The sequence below is a fragment of the Electrona antarctica genome (genome assembly GCF_951216825.1).
Source record: "Electrona antarctica genome assembly, contig: scaffold_125, whole genome shotgun sequence".
Lineage (NCBI taxonomy): Eukaryota > Metazoa > Chordata > Actinopteri > Myctophiformes > Myctophidae > Electrona > Electrona antarctica.
In genome coordinates, this window is record NW_027637521.1 from 100998 (window position 1) to 115713 (window position 14716).

Genomic DNA, 14716 nt, shown 5'->3' on the forward strand with positions numbered 1-14716 from the left:
GGGAGTCTTACAGAGAGAGACATTTTGCACGCTTTGGATACGGTGGACAACAGCAACAACAACAGCAGCAGCACGCGCCCGCCCGCATGAGGACAGTATGACAGGTGAGCAGGAGAGAGAGGTCGGAGGAGTCCGCTCGGAATTTGTCACACAAATTGTTTTTTTTTTAGCTATTTTAGCTATGTTTCTATGTCAGTCGTTTTTCGATTTTTCAAAAATAGCAGACCTACAAGCTCGCTATGAGCTTGTAGGTCTGCTATTTTTAAATAGCTAAAGCATAACATGATGCTAACAACAAAAGGGGTTCCCGCCCAAAAGGGGTTAAGGGGAGACTTTGGAATGTAAACGTCCAGAGTGTATACACACATGTGTTGCAGATCAGAAGGGTTCATCATTTGGAATTGGAATAATTCAGAAGCCCTGAGGGATCCAGGAGTCCAGTTGCACTACCTCACACTACGTTCACTCGTTTAGGCCTGACGTCGACATTTAAAAAATGTCTTCTAAATCATGGCAGTTTTCTGGAATACCTCATGTTTCTATATCAGTGGTGCTCAATATATCATGCCAAGGACCCCCAGAAATATATGTCATTGGCCACCGACCCCCATCTGACCCCCCAGGGACCCCCCCCTGTGGCCACCGACCCCCATCTGAAAATATGTTGTTCCAGGGACCTCCCCCCCAGAAGCAAAGATTTGAGTTAAAAACTTCCGCTCTGAAAGAATATATATTCAAAGATTTGCGCCACATTTTCATGATTTTTTTCAAAAATAGCAGACCTACAAGCGTGTGTGTGTGTGTGTGTGTGTGTGTGTGTGACTGTGTGTGTGTGTGTGTGTGTGTGTAATATTCTTGCATGCATACTAAATTGTGCTGTTTTGACTGTATGTCTCTGTGTGTGTGTGTGTGTGTGTGTGTGTGTGTGTGTGTGTGTGTGTGTGTGTGTGTGTGTGTGTGTGTGTGTGTGTGTGTATATGCGCACACGTCTGTGTGTACACTGTTAATGTGTGTATATATATGGGCGTGTTGTTGATGCTTGGGAATGAGCATGTGTGTGTGTGTGTGTGTGTGTGTGTGTGTGTGTGTGTGTGTGTGTGTGTGTGTGTGTGTGTGTGTGTGTGTGTGTGCACGCGTGTGAAGGAACAATGTAGACAAACTGGTTCAGTGACAGATCTAGAATGTCACACTGCGCGTGTGGGCGTGTGGGTGTGTGGGTGTGTGCGTGTTTGTGTGTGTGGCTGTGGGTGTGTGTGTGTGTGTGGCTGTGAGGCTGTGGGTGTGTATGTGTGCGTGATGTGTGTGTGTGGCTGTGGGTGTGTATGTGCGTGTGTGTGTATGTGCGTGATGTGTGTACATGTCCAACCGCATTGAGGGAGAGGGTAGGGTGACATTGAGGGAGAGGGTAGGGTGACAGTGCAGTACATTGAGGGAGAGGGTAGGGTGACAGTGCAGTACATTGAGGGAGAGGGTAGGGTGACAGTGCAGTACATTGAGGGAGAGGGTAGGGTGACAGTGCAGTACATTGAGGGAGAGGGTAGGGTGACAGTGCAGTATATTGAGGGAGAGGGTAGGGTGACAGTGCAGTACATTGAGGGAGAGGGTAGGGTGACAGTGCAGTACATTGAGGGAGAGGGTAGGGTGACAGTGCAGTACATTGAGGGAGAGGGTAGGGTGACAGTGCAGTACATTGAGGGAGAGGGTAGGGTGACAGTGCAGTACATTGAGGGAGAGGGTAGGGTGACAGTGCAGTACATTGAGGGAGAGGGTAGGGTGACAGTGCAGTACATTGAGGGAGAGGGTAGGGTGACAGTGCAGTACATTGAGGGAGAGGGTAGGGTGACAGTGCAGTACATTGAGGGAGAGGGTAGGGTGACAGTGCAGTACATTGAGGGAGAGGGTAGGGTGACAGTGAGGGAGAGGGTAGGGTGACAGTGAGGGAGAGGGTAGGGTGACAGTGCAGTACATTGAGGGAGAGGGTAGGGTGACAGTGCAGTACATTGAGGGAGAGGGTAGGGTGACAGTGCAGTATATTGAGGGAGAGGGTAGGGTGACAGTGCAGTACATTGAGGGAGAGGGTAGGGTGACAGTGCAGTACATTGAGGGAGAGGGTAGGGTGACAGTGCAGTACATTGAGGGAGAGGGTAGGGTGACAGTGCAGTACATTGAGGGAGAGGGTAGGGTGACAGTGCAGTACATTGAGGGAGAGGGTAGGGTGACAGTGCAGTACATTGAGGGAGAGGGTAGGGTGACAGTGCAGTACATTGAGGGAGAGGGTAGGGTGACAGTGCAGTACATTGAGGGAGAGGGTAGGGTGACAGTGCAGTACATTGAGGGAGAGGGTAGGGTGACAGTGAGGGAGAGGGTAGGGTGACAGTGAGGGAGAGGGTAGGGTGACAGTGCAGTACATTGAGGGAGAGGGTAGGGTGACAGTGCAGTACATTGAGGGAGAGGGTAGGGTGACAGTGCAGTACATTGAGGGAGAGGGTAGGGTGACAGTGCAGTACATTGAGGGAGAGGGTAGGGTGACAGTGCAGTACATTGAGGGAGAGGGTAGGGTGACAGTGCAGTACATTGAGGGAGAGGGTAGGGTGACAGTGCAGTACATTGAGGGAGAGGGTAGGGTGACATTGAGGGAGAGGGTAGGGTGACAGTGCAGTACATTGAGGGAGAGGGTAGGGTGACATTGAGGGAGAGGGTAGGGTGACAGTGCAGTACATTGAGGGAGAGGGTAGGGTGACATTGAGGGAGAGGGTAGGGTGACATTGAGGGAGAGGGTAGGGTGACAGTGAGGGAGAGGGTAGGGTGACAGTGAGGGAGAGGGTAGGGTGACAGTGAGGGAGAGGGTAGGGTGACATTGAGGGAGAGGGTAGGGTGACAGTGCAGTACATTGAGGGAGAGGGTAGGGTGACATTGAGGGAGAGGGTAGGGTGACAGTGCAGTACATTGAGGGAGAGGGTAGGGTGACATTGAGGGAGAGGGTAGGGTGACATTGAGGGAGAGGGTAGGGTGACAGTGAGGGAGAGGGTAGGGTGACAGTGAGGGAGAGGGTAGGGTGACATTGAGGGAGAGGGTAGGGTGACATTGAGGGAGAGGGTAGGGTGACAGTGCAGTATATTTATTAGCACGGCTGGGAAAACAAAGTAATGAACCCATTTAGACACGAGACCAGATTCTACTAAAGGATCTAAATCAGACAAACCTGTTTCTATAAGTCAGTCAGTGGTTCTCAAAGTATTTCATGTTAAGGAGACAGAATGATATGTATTTGGCCATGTGGCCACGGACCCCCATGTGGCCACACGGACCCCCATGTGGCCACACGGACCCCCATCTGGCCACGGACCCCCATCTGGCCACGGACCCCCATGTGGCCACGGACCCCCATCTGGCCACGGACCCCCATGTGGCCACGGACCCCCATCTGGCCACGGACCCCCATGTGGCCACGGACCCCCATCTGGCCACGGACCCCCATGTGGCCACGGACCCCCATGTGGCCACGGACCCCCATGTGGCCACGGACCCCCATGTGGCCACGGACCCCCATCTGGCCACGGACCCCCATGTGGCCACGGACCCCCATCTGGCCACGGACCCCCATGTGGCCACGGACCCCCATGTGGCCACGGACCCCCATCTGGCCACGGACCCCCATGTGGCCACGGACCCCCATGTGGCCACGGACCCCCATGTGGCCACGGACCCCCATGTGGCCACGGACCCCCATCTGGCCACGGACCCCCATCTGGCCACGGACCCCCATCTGGCCACGGACCCCCATGTGGCCACGGACCCCCATGTGGCCACGGACCCCCATCTGGCCACGGACCCCCATCTGGCCACGGACCCCCATCTGGCCACGGACCCCCATGTGGCCACGGACCCCCATGTGGCCACGGACCCCCATCTGGCCACGGACCCCCATGTGGCCACGGACCCCCATGTGGCCACGGACCCCCATCTGGCCACGGACCCCCATGTGGCCACGGACCCCCATCTGGCCACGGACCCCCATGTGGCCACGGACCCCCATGTGGCCACGGACCCCCATCTGGCCACGGACCCCCATCTGGCCACGGACCCCCATCTGGCCACGGACCCCCATGTGGCCACGGACCCCCATCTGGCCACGGACCCCCATCTGGCCACGGACCCCCATCTGGCCACGGACCCCCATGTGGCCACGGACCCCCATGTGGCCACGGACCCCCATCTGGCCACGGACCCCCATGTGGCCACGGACCCCCATGTGGCCACGGACCCCCATGTGGCCACGGACCCCCATGTGGCCACGGACCCCCATGTGGCCACGGACCCCCATGTGGCCACGGACCCCCATGTGGCCACGGACCCCCATCTGGCCACGGACCCCCATCTGGCCACGGACCCCCATGTGGCCACGGACCCCCATGTGGCCACGGACCCCCATGTGGCCACGGACCCCCATCTGGCCACGGACCCCCATCTGGCCACGGACCCCCATGTGGCCACGGACCCCCATCTGGCCACGGACCCCCATGTGGCCACGGACCCCCATCTGGCCACGGACCCCCATCTGGCCACGGACCCCCATCTGGCCACGGACCCCCATCTGGCCACGGACCCCCATGTGGCCACGGACCCCCATCTGGAAATATGTAGTTCCAGGGACCCCCATCTGGCCACGGACCCCCATCTGGCCACGGACCCCCATCTGGCCACGGACCCCCATCTGGCCACGGACCCCCATCTGGCCACGGACCCCCATGTGGCCACGGACCCCCATCTGGCCACGGACCCCCATCTGGCCACGGACCCCCATCTGGCCACGGACCCCCATCTGGCCACGGACCCCCATGTGGCCACGGACCCCCATCTGGCCACGGACCCCCATCTGGCCACGGACCCCCATCTGGCCACGGACCCCCATCTGGCCACGGACCCCCATGTGGCCACGGACCCCCATCTGGCCACGGACCCCCATGTGGCCACGGACCCCCATCTGGCCACGGACCCCCATCTGGCCACGGACCCCCATCTGGCCACGGACCCCCATCTGGCCACGGACCCCCATCTGGCCACGGACCCCCATCTGGCCACGGACCCCCATCTGGCCACGGACCCCCATGTGGCCACGGACCCCCATGTGGCCACGGACCCCCATCTGGCCACGGACCCCCATGTGGCCACGGACCCCCATGTGGCCACGGACCCCCATGTGGCCACGGACCCCCATGTGGCCACGGACCCCCATCTGGCCACGGACCCCCATCTGGCCACGGACCCCCATGTGGCCACGGACCCCCATGTGGCCACGGACCCCCATGTGGCCACGGACCCCCATCTGGCCACGGACCCCCATCTGGCCACGGACCCCCATGTGGCCACGGACCCCCATCTGGCCACGGACCCCCATGTGGCCACGGACCCCCATCTGGCCACGGACCCCCATCTGGCCACGGACCCCCGATCTGGCCACGGACCCCCATGTGGCCACGGACCCCCATCTGGAAATATGTAGTTCCAGGGACCCCCATCTGGCCACGGACCCCCATCTGGCCACGGACCCCCATCTGGCCACGGACCCCCATCTGGCCACGGACCCCCATCTGGCCACGGACCCCCATGTGGCCACGGACCCCCATGTGGCCACGGACCCCCATCTGGCCACGGACCCCCATGTGGCCACGGACCCCCATCTGGCCACGGACCCCCATCTGGCCACGGACCCCCATCTGGCCACGGACCCCCATGTGGCCACGGACCCCCATCTGGCCACGGACCCCCATCTGGCCACGGACCCCCATGTGGCCACGGACCCCCATCTGGCCACGGACCCCCATCTGGCCACGGACCCCCATCTGGCCACGGACCCCCATGTGGCCACGGACCCCCATGTGGCCACGGACCCCCATCTGGCCACGGACCCCCATCTGGCCACGGACCCCCATCTGGCCACGGACCCCCATCTGGCCACGGACCCCCATCTGGCCACGGACCCCCATGTGGCCACGGACCCCCATCTGGCCACGGACCCCCATCTGGCCACGGACCCCCATGTGGCCACGGACCCCCATCTGGCCCCGGACCCCCACGTGGCCACGGACCCCCATGTGGCCACGGACCCCCATGTGGCCACGGACCCCCATGTGGCCACGGACCCCCATCTGGCCACGGACCCCCATGTGGCCACGGACCCCCACGTGGCCACGGACCCCCACGTGGCCACGGACCCCCATGTGGCCACGGACCCCCATCTGGCCACGGACCCCCATGTGGCCACGGACCCCCATGTGGCCACGGACCCCCATGTGGCCACGGACCCCCATGTGGCCACGGACCCCCATCTGGCCACGGACCCCCATGTGGCCACGGACCCCCACGTGGCCACGGACCCCCACGTGGCCACGGACCCCCATGTGGCCACGGACCCCCATCTGGCCACGGACCCCCACGTGGCCACGGACCCCCATGTGGCCACGGACCCCCATGTGGCCACGGACCCCCATGTGGCCACGGACCCCCATCTGGAAATATGTAGTTCCAGGGACCTCCCAGAAGCAAAGATTTGAGTTAAAACCGTTCGCTCTGAAAGAATATATATTCAAAGATTTGCGCCACATTTTCATGATTTGTTATAAAATAGCAGATCTACAAGCTCGTAGCACAGCACTCGGTGCTGTGCTACGAGCTTGTAGATCTGCTATTATTCGACAGCTAAAGTATAACATACTGTGATTCTTAAAACACCAAACGGGATCCCCGTTCTGAATGGGTTAACAAAACATGTTCTAGTTGACACACACACACACACACACACACACACACACACACACACACACACACACACACACACACACACACACACACACACACACACACACACACACACACACACACACACACACACACACACACACACAGTTGAAATATAAATGAGCAAGCAGTACAGTAGCTGACCACAACTCAATGAGTGGTTGACAGACAGACAGTAACTGACCACAACTCAATGAGTGGTTAACAGACAGACAGTACAGTAACTGACCACAACTCAATGAGTGGTTAACAGACAGACAGTACAGTAACTGACCACAACTCAATGAGTGGTTAACAGACAGACAGTACAGTAACTGACCACAACTCAATGAGTGGTTGACAGACAGACAGTAACTGACCACAACTCAATGAGTGGTTAACAGACAGACAGTACAGTAACTGACCACAACTCAATGAGTGGTTGACAGACAGACAGTACAGTAACTGACCACAACTCAATGAGTGGTTAACAGACAGTACAGTAACTGACCACAACTCAATGAGTGGTTGACAGACAGACAGTAACTGACCACAACTCAATGAGTGGTTGACAGACAGTACAGTAACTGACCACAACTCAATGAGTGGTTAACAGACAGTACAGTAACTGACCACAACTCAATGAGTGGTTGACAGACAGACAGTACAGTAACTGACCACAACTCAATGAGTGGTTAACAGACAGACAGTACAGTAACTGACCACAACTCAATGAGTGGTTAACAGACAGACAGTAACTGACCACAACTCAATGAGTGGTTAACAGACAGACAGTAACTGACCACAACTCAATGAGTGGTTAACAGACAGTACAGTAACTGACCACAACTCAATGAGTGGTTGACAGACAGACAGTACAGTAACTGACCACAACTCAATGAGTGGTTAACAGACAGTACAGTAACTGACCACAACTCAATGAGTGGTTGACAGACAGACAGTACAGTAACTGACCACAACTCAATGAGTGGTTGACAGACAGTACAGTAACTGACCACAACTCAATGAGTGGTTGACAGACAGACAGTACAGTAACTGACCACAACTCAATGAGTGGTTAACAGACAGTACAGTAACTGACCACAACTCAATGAGTGGTTGACAGACAGACAGTACAGTAACTGACCACAACTCAATGAGTGGTTAACAGACAGTACAGTAACTGACCACAACTCAATGAGTGGTTGACAGACAGACAGTACAGTAACTGACCACAACTCAATGAGTGGTTAACAGACAGTACAGTAACTGACCACAACTCAATGAGTGGTTGACAGACAGTACAGTAACTGACCACAACTCAATGAGTGGTTAACAGACAGACAGTACAGTAACTGACCACAACTCAATGAGTGGTTAACAGACAGACAGTACAGTAACTGACCACAACTCAATGAGTGGTTGACAGACAGTACAGTACAGTAACTGACCACAACTCAATGAGTGGTTAACAGACAGACAGACAGTACAGTAACTGACCACAACTCAATGAGTGGTTAACAGACAGACAGTACAGTAACTGACCACAACTCAATGAGTGGTTAACAGACAGACAGTACAGTAACTGACCACAACTCAATGAGTGGTTGACAGACAGTACAGTAACTGACCACAACTCAATGAGTGGTTAACAGACAGACAGTACAGTAACTGACCACAACTCAATGAGTGGTTGACAGACAGTACAGTAACTGACCACAACTCAATGAGTGGTTAACAGACAGACAGTACAGTAACTGACCACAACTCAATGAGTGGTTAACAGACAGTACAGTAACTGACCACAACTCAATGAGTGGTTGACAGACAGTACAGTAACTGACCACAACTCAATGAGTGGTTAACAGACAGTACAGTAACTGACCACAACTCAATGAGTGGTTGACAGACAGTACAGTAACTGACCACAACTCAATGAGTGGTTGACAGACAGTACAGTAACTGACCACAACTCAATGAGTGGTTGACAGACAGTACAGTAACTGACCACAACTCAATGAGTGGTTAACAGACAGACAGTACAGTAACTGACCACAACTCAATGAGTGGTTAACAGACAGACAGTACAGTAACTGACCACAACTCAATGAGTGGTTAACAGACAGACAGTACAGTAACTGACCACAACTCAATGAGTGGTTAACAGACAGACAGTACAGTAACTGACCACAACTCAATGAGTGGTTAACAGACAGACAGACAGTACAGTAACTGACCACAACTCAATGAGTGGTTAACAGACAGTACAGTAACTGACCACAACTCAATGAGTGGTTAACAGACAGACAGACAGTACAGTAACTGACCACAACTCAATGAGTGGTTAACAGACAGTACAGTAACTGACCACAACTCAATGAGTGGTTAACAGACAGACAGTACAGTAACTGACCACAACTCAATGAGTGGTTAACAGACAGTACAGTAACTGACCACAACTCAATGAGTGGTTGACAGACAGACAGTAACTGACCACAACTCAATGAGTGGTTGACAGACAGACAGTAACTGACCACAACTCAATGAGTGGTTGACAGACAGACAGTAACTGACCACAACTCAATGAGTGGTTAACAGACAGTACAGTAACTGACCACAACTCAATGAGTGGTTAACAGACAGACAGTACAGTAACTGACCACAACTCAATGAGTGGTTAACAGACAGACAGTAACTGACCACAACTCAATGAGTGGTTAACAGACAGACAGTAACTGACCACAACTCAATGAGTGGTTGACAGACAGACAGTACAGTAACTGACCACAACTCAATGAGTGGTTGACAGACAGTACAGTAACTGACCACAACTCAATGAGTGGTTAACAGACAGTACAGTAACTGACCACAACTCAATGAGTGGTTAACAGACAGTACAGTAACTGACCACAACTCAATGAGTGGTTAACAGACAGTACAGTAACTGACCACAACTCAATGAGTGGTTAACAGACAGTACAGTAACTGACCACAACTCAATGAGTGGTTAACAGACAGTACAGTAACTGACCACAACTCAATGAGTGGTTGACAGACAGTACAGTAACTGACCACAACTCAATGAGTGGTTGACAGACAGTACAGTAACTGACCACAACTCAATGAGTGGTTAACAGACAGTACAGTAACTGACCACAACTCAATGAGTGGTTAACAGACAGTACAGTAACTGACCACAACTCAATGAGTGGTTGACAGACAGACAGTAACTGACCACAACTCAATGAGTGGTTAACAGACAGTACAGTAACTGACCACAACTCAATGAGTGGTTGACAGACAGTACAGTAACTGACCACAACTCAATGAGTGGTTGACAGACAGTACAGTAACTGACCACAACTCAATGAGTGGTTAACAGACAGTACAGTAACTGACCACAACTCAATGAGTGGTTGACAGACAGACAGTAACTGACCACAACTCAATGAGTGGTTAACAGACAGTACAGTAACTGACCACAACTCAATGAGTGGTTAACAGACAGACAGTACAGTAACTGACCACAACTCAATGAGTGGTTAACAGACAGACAGTAACTGACCACAACTCAATGAGTGGTTAACAGACAGACAGTACAGTAACTGACCACAACTCAATGAGTGGTTAACAGACAGACAGTACAGTAACTGACCACAACTCAATGAGTGGTTAACAGACAGACAGTAACTGACCACAACTCAATGAGTGGTTAACAGACAGACAGTACAGTAACTGACCACAACTCAATGAGTGGTTAACAGACAGACAGTACAGTAACTGACCACAACTCAATGAGTGGTTAACAGACAGACAGTAACTGACCACAACTCAATGAGTGGTTGACAGACAGACAGTACAGTAACTGACCACAACTCAATGAGTGGTTAACAGACAGACAGTAACTGACCACAACTCAATGAGTGGTTGACAGACAGACAGTACAGTAACTGACCACAACTCAATGAGTGGTTAACAGACAGACAGTAACTGACCACAACTCAATGAGTGGTTGACAGACAGACAGTACAGTAACTGACCACAACTCAATGAGTGGTTAACAGACAGACAGTACAGTAACTGACCACAACTCAATGAGTGGTTGACAGACAGACAGTACAGTAACTGACCACAACTCAATGAGTGGTTAACAGACAGACAGTACAGTAACTGACCACAACTCAATGAGTGGTTGACAGACAGACAGTACAGTAACTGACCACAACTCAATGAGTGGTTGACAGACAGTACAGTAACTGACCACAACTCAATGAGTGGTTGACAGACAGTACAGTAACTGACCACAACTCAATGAGTGGTTAACAGACAGTACAGTAACTGACCACAACTCAATGAGTGGTTAACAGACAGTACAGTAACTGACCACAACTCAATGAGTGGTTAACAGACAGACAGTACAGTAACTGACCACAACTCAATGAGTGGTTAACAGACAGACAGTACAGTAACTGACCACAACTCAATGAGTGGTTAACAGACAGTACAGTAACTGACCACAACTCAATGAGTGGTTAACAGACAGTACAGTAACTGACCACAACTCAATGAGTGGTTGACAGACAGTACAGTAACTGACCACAACTCAATGAGTGGTTAACAGACAGTACAGTAACTGACCACAACTCAATGAGTGGTTAACAGACAGTACAGTAACTGACCACAACTCAATGAGTGGTTAACAGACAGACAGTACAGTAACTGACCACAACTCAATGAGTGGTTAACAGACAGACAGTACAGTAACTGACCACAACTCAATGAGTGGTTAACAGACAGTACAGTAACTGACCACAACTCAATGAGTGGTTAACAGACAGACAGTACAGTAACTGACCACAACTCAATGAGTGGTTAACAGACAGACAGTACAGTAACTGACCACAACTCAATGAGTGGTTGACAGACAGACAGTACAGTAACTGACCACAACTCAATGAGTGGTTAACAGACAGTACAGTAACTGACCACAACTCAATGAGTGGTTAACAGACAGTACAGTACAGTAGCTGACCACAAGTTATTTTGGAACACGGCTGCACTTTAACCCATTCTGACCTGAGATCAGATTCTTAGGTGTGGACCGGACAGGGATTTTAGGTGACAGCCAAAGTAGACACAGATGGTTACAGTTACACATTTTTACAACTGAATTTCCAAAACTTAAACTTTAATATTGAACCAAATGTTCAGCCCTATATAGCAATCATTCGGTGCAATAATGACTCTCTTACTCTTACTCCCAATTTTCATCCAGGCTGTGTAGCAACAATAAAGTATAGAATACGGAAGCTCACTTGTAGCTCACTTGTAGATCTGCTATTTTCAGCATGCAACCAAGTGTAAAATGACTCATACTGGATCTCTTGTCCACTAGTCCCTGCCTAACATTTTAGTCTAGTTTGTATGTGTTGACGAAATTGTCACTATATTTAGTCTTATAGTTTTATCATCGTAGCTTAGTTTTCATTTAGTTTCCATGTAGTTTTCCTCAGTGAAAAAAGGTAGTCGACGAACATTTTTTATTTCAGTTTTAGTCGATGAAAACAACACTGGCAGCTGTCGCAGCGGCGCTCTGTGGTTTGGAAACGCTCACCAGCAGTGGCGTGCACAGATAGACACTAGGGGGTGCTAGAGCACCCCCTGCCCTTTTGGCAATGTGCCCTTTTGAAAAGAAAAAAAAAAAAAACGTTTTTTTCTCTCTTTTTTTTTTTGATTTTTCAAAAATAGCAGACCTACAAGCTCATAGCGCGCCACTCTGTGGCGCGCTATGAGCTTGTAGATCTGCTATTTTTCAATAGCTAAAGCATAACATAATGCTAACACCAAAAGGGGTTCCCGCCCAAAATGGATTAAGGCAACCGGCCGGTTCCACGCGCTGCACAAGGTGCCCTTTTTTAACTTGAGCACCTGCCCCTCTAAATGTCTGTGCACGCCACTGCTCACCAGAATGTCTATTAACCTTCAACGAGACGGAACGTGATATCCTAAATGATTTTTCCCATGTTTGCATCACTTCTCAAGTGTCTATAGTCTAGTCAGTGTTCCACTGGCCATCTATAGCCAGCACAACACAGTCGCTTTGGAAAACAACAAAGTGTTGATGGCAGGAACCAATAAATGTATTCTATTTGATCGTCTATTTCTCATTTCAAATGTTTTCAAAAACATTCTTGAGACTCACCGTTTAGCTGTTCATGACATTGTGTGTTTGTTTACATGTTGGATACGGCATAAAGACCAGAGTCTACCAGCGTACGCCAGGCTTCAGCGCCGTGCCTCATCTCTCTCTGCTCGCTCATTCTAAGCTTTAAACCAGGGTTCAGCGCCGTGCCTCATCTCTCTCTGCTCGCTCATTCTAAGCTTTAAACCAGGGTTCAGCGCCGTGCCTCATCTCTCTCTGCTCGCTCATTCTAAGCTTTAAACCAGGGTTCAGCGCCGTGCCTCATCTCTCTCTGCTCGCTCATTCTAAGCTTTAAACCAGGGTTCAGCGCCGTGCCTCATCTCTCTCTGCTCGCTCATTCTAAGCTTTAAACCAGGGTTCAGCGCCGTGCCTCATCTCTCTCTGCTCGCTCATTCTAAGCTTTAAACCAGGCTTCAGCGCCGTGCCTCATCTCTCTCTGCTCGCTCATTCTAAGCTTTAAACCAGGGTTCAGCGCCGTGCCTCATCTCTCTCTGCTCGCTCATTCTAAGCTTTAAACCAGGGTTCAGCGCCGTGCCTCATCTCTCTCTGCTCGCTCATTCTAAGCTTTAAACCAGGGTTCAGCGCCGTGCCTCATCTCTCTCTGCTCGCTCATTCTAAGCTTTAAACCAGGGTTCAGCGCCGTGCCTCATCTCTCTCTGCTCGCTCATTCTAAGCTTTAAACCAGGGTTCAGCGCCGTGCCTCATCTCTCTCTGCTCGCTCATTCTAAGCTTTAAACCAGGGTTCAGCGCCGTGCCTCATCTCTCTCTGCTCGCTCATTCTAAGCTTTAAACCAGGGTTCAGCGCCGTGCCTCATCTCTCTCTGCTCGCTCATTCTAAGCTTTAAACCAGGGTTCAGCGCCGTGCCTCATCTCTCTCTGCTCGCTCATTCTAAGCTTTAAACCAGGGTTCAGCGCCGTGCCTCATCTCTCTCTGCTCGCTCATTCTAAGCTTTAAACCAGGGTTCAGCGCCGTGCCTCATCTCTCTCTGCTCGCTCATTCTAAGCTTTAAACCAGGGTTCAGCGCCGTGCCTCATCTCTCTCTGCTCGCTCATTCTAAGCTTTAAACCAGGGTTCAGCGCCGTGCCTCATCTCTCTCTGCTCGCTCATTCTAAGCTTTAAACCAGGCTTCAGCGCCGTGCCTCATCTCTCTCTGCTCGCTCATTCTAAGCTTTAAACCAGGGTTCAGCGCCGTGCCTCATCTCTCTCTGCTCGCTCATTCTAAGCTTTAAACCAGGGTTCAGCGCCGTGCCTCATCTCTCTCTGCTCGCTCATTCTAAGCTTTAAACCAGGGTTCAGCGCCGTGCCTCATCTCTCTCTGCTCGCTCATTCTAAGCTTTAAACCAGGGTTCAGCGCCGTGCCTCATCTCTCTCTGCTCGCTCATTCTAAGCTTTAAACCAGGGTTCAGCGCCGTGCCTCATCTCTCTCTGCTCGCTCATTCTAAGCTTTAAACCAGGGTTCAGCGCCGTGCCTCATCTCTCTCTGCTCGCTCATTCTAAGCTTTAAACCAGGGTTCAGCGCCGTGCCTCATCTCTCTCTGCTCGCTCATTCTAAGCTTTAAACCAGGGTTCAGCGCCGTGCCTCATCTCTCTCTGCTCGCTCATTCTAAGCTTTAAACCAGGGTTCAGCGCCGTGCCTCATCTCTCTCTGCTCGCTCATTCTAAGCTTTAAACCAGGCTTCAGCGCCGTGCCTCATCTCTCTCTGCTCGCTCATTCTAAGCTTTAAACCAGGGTTCAG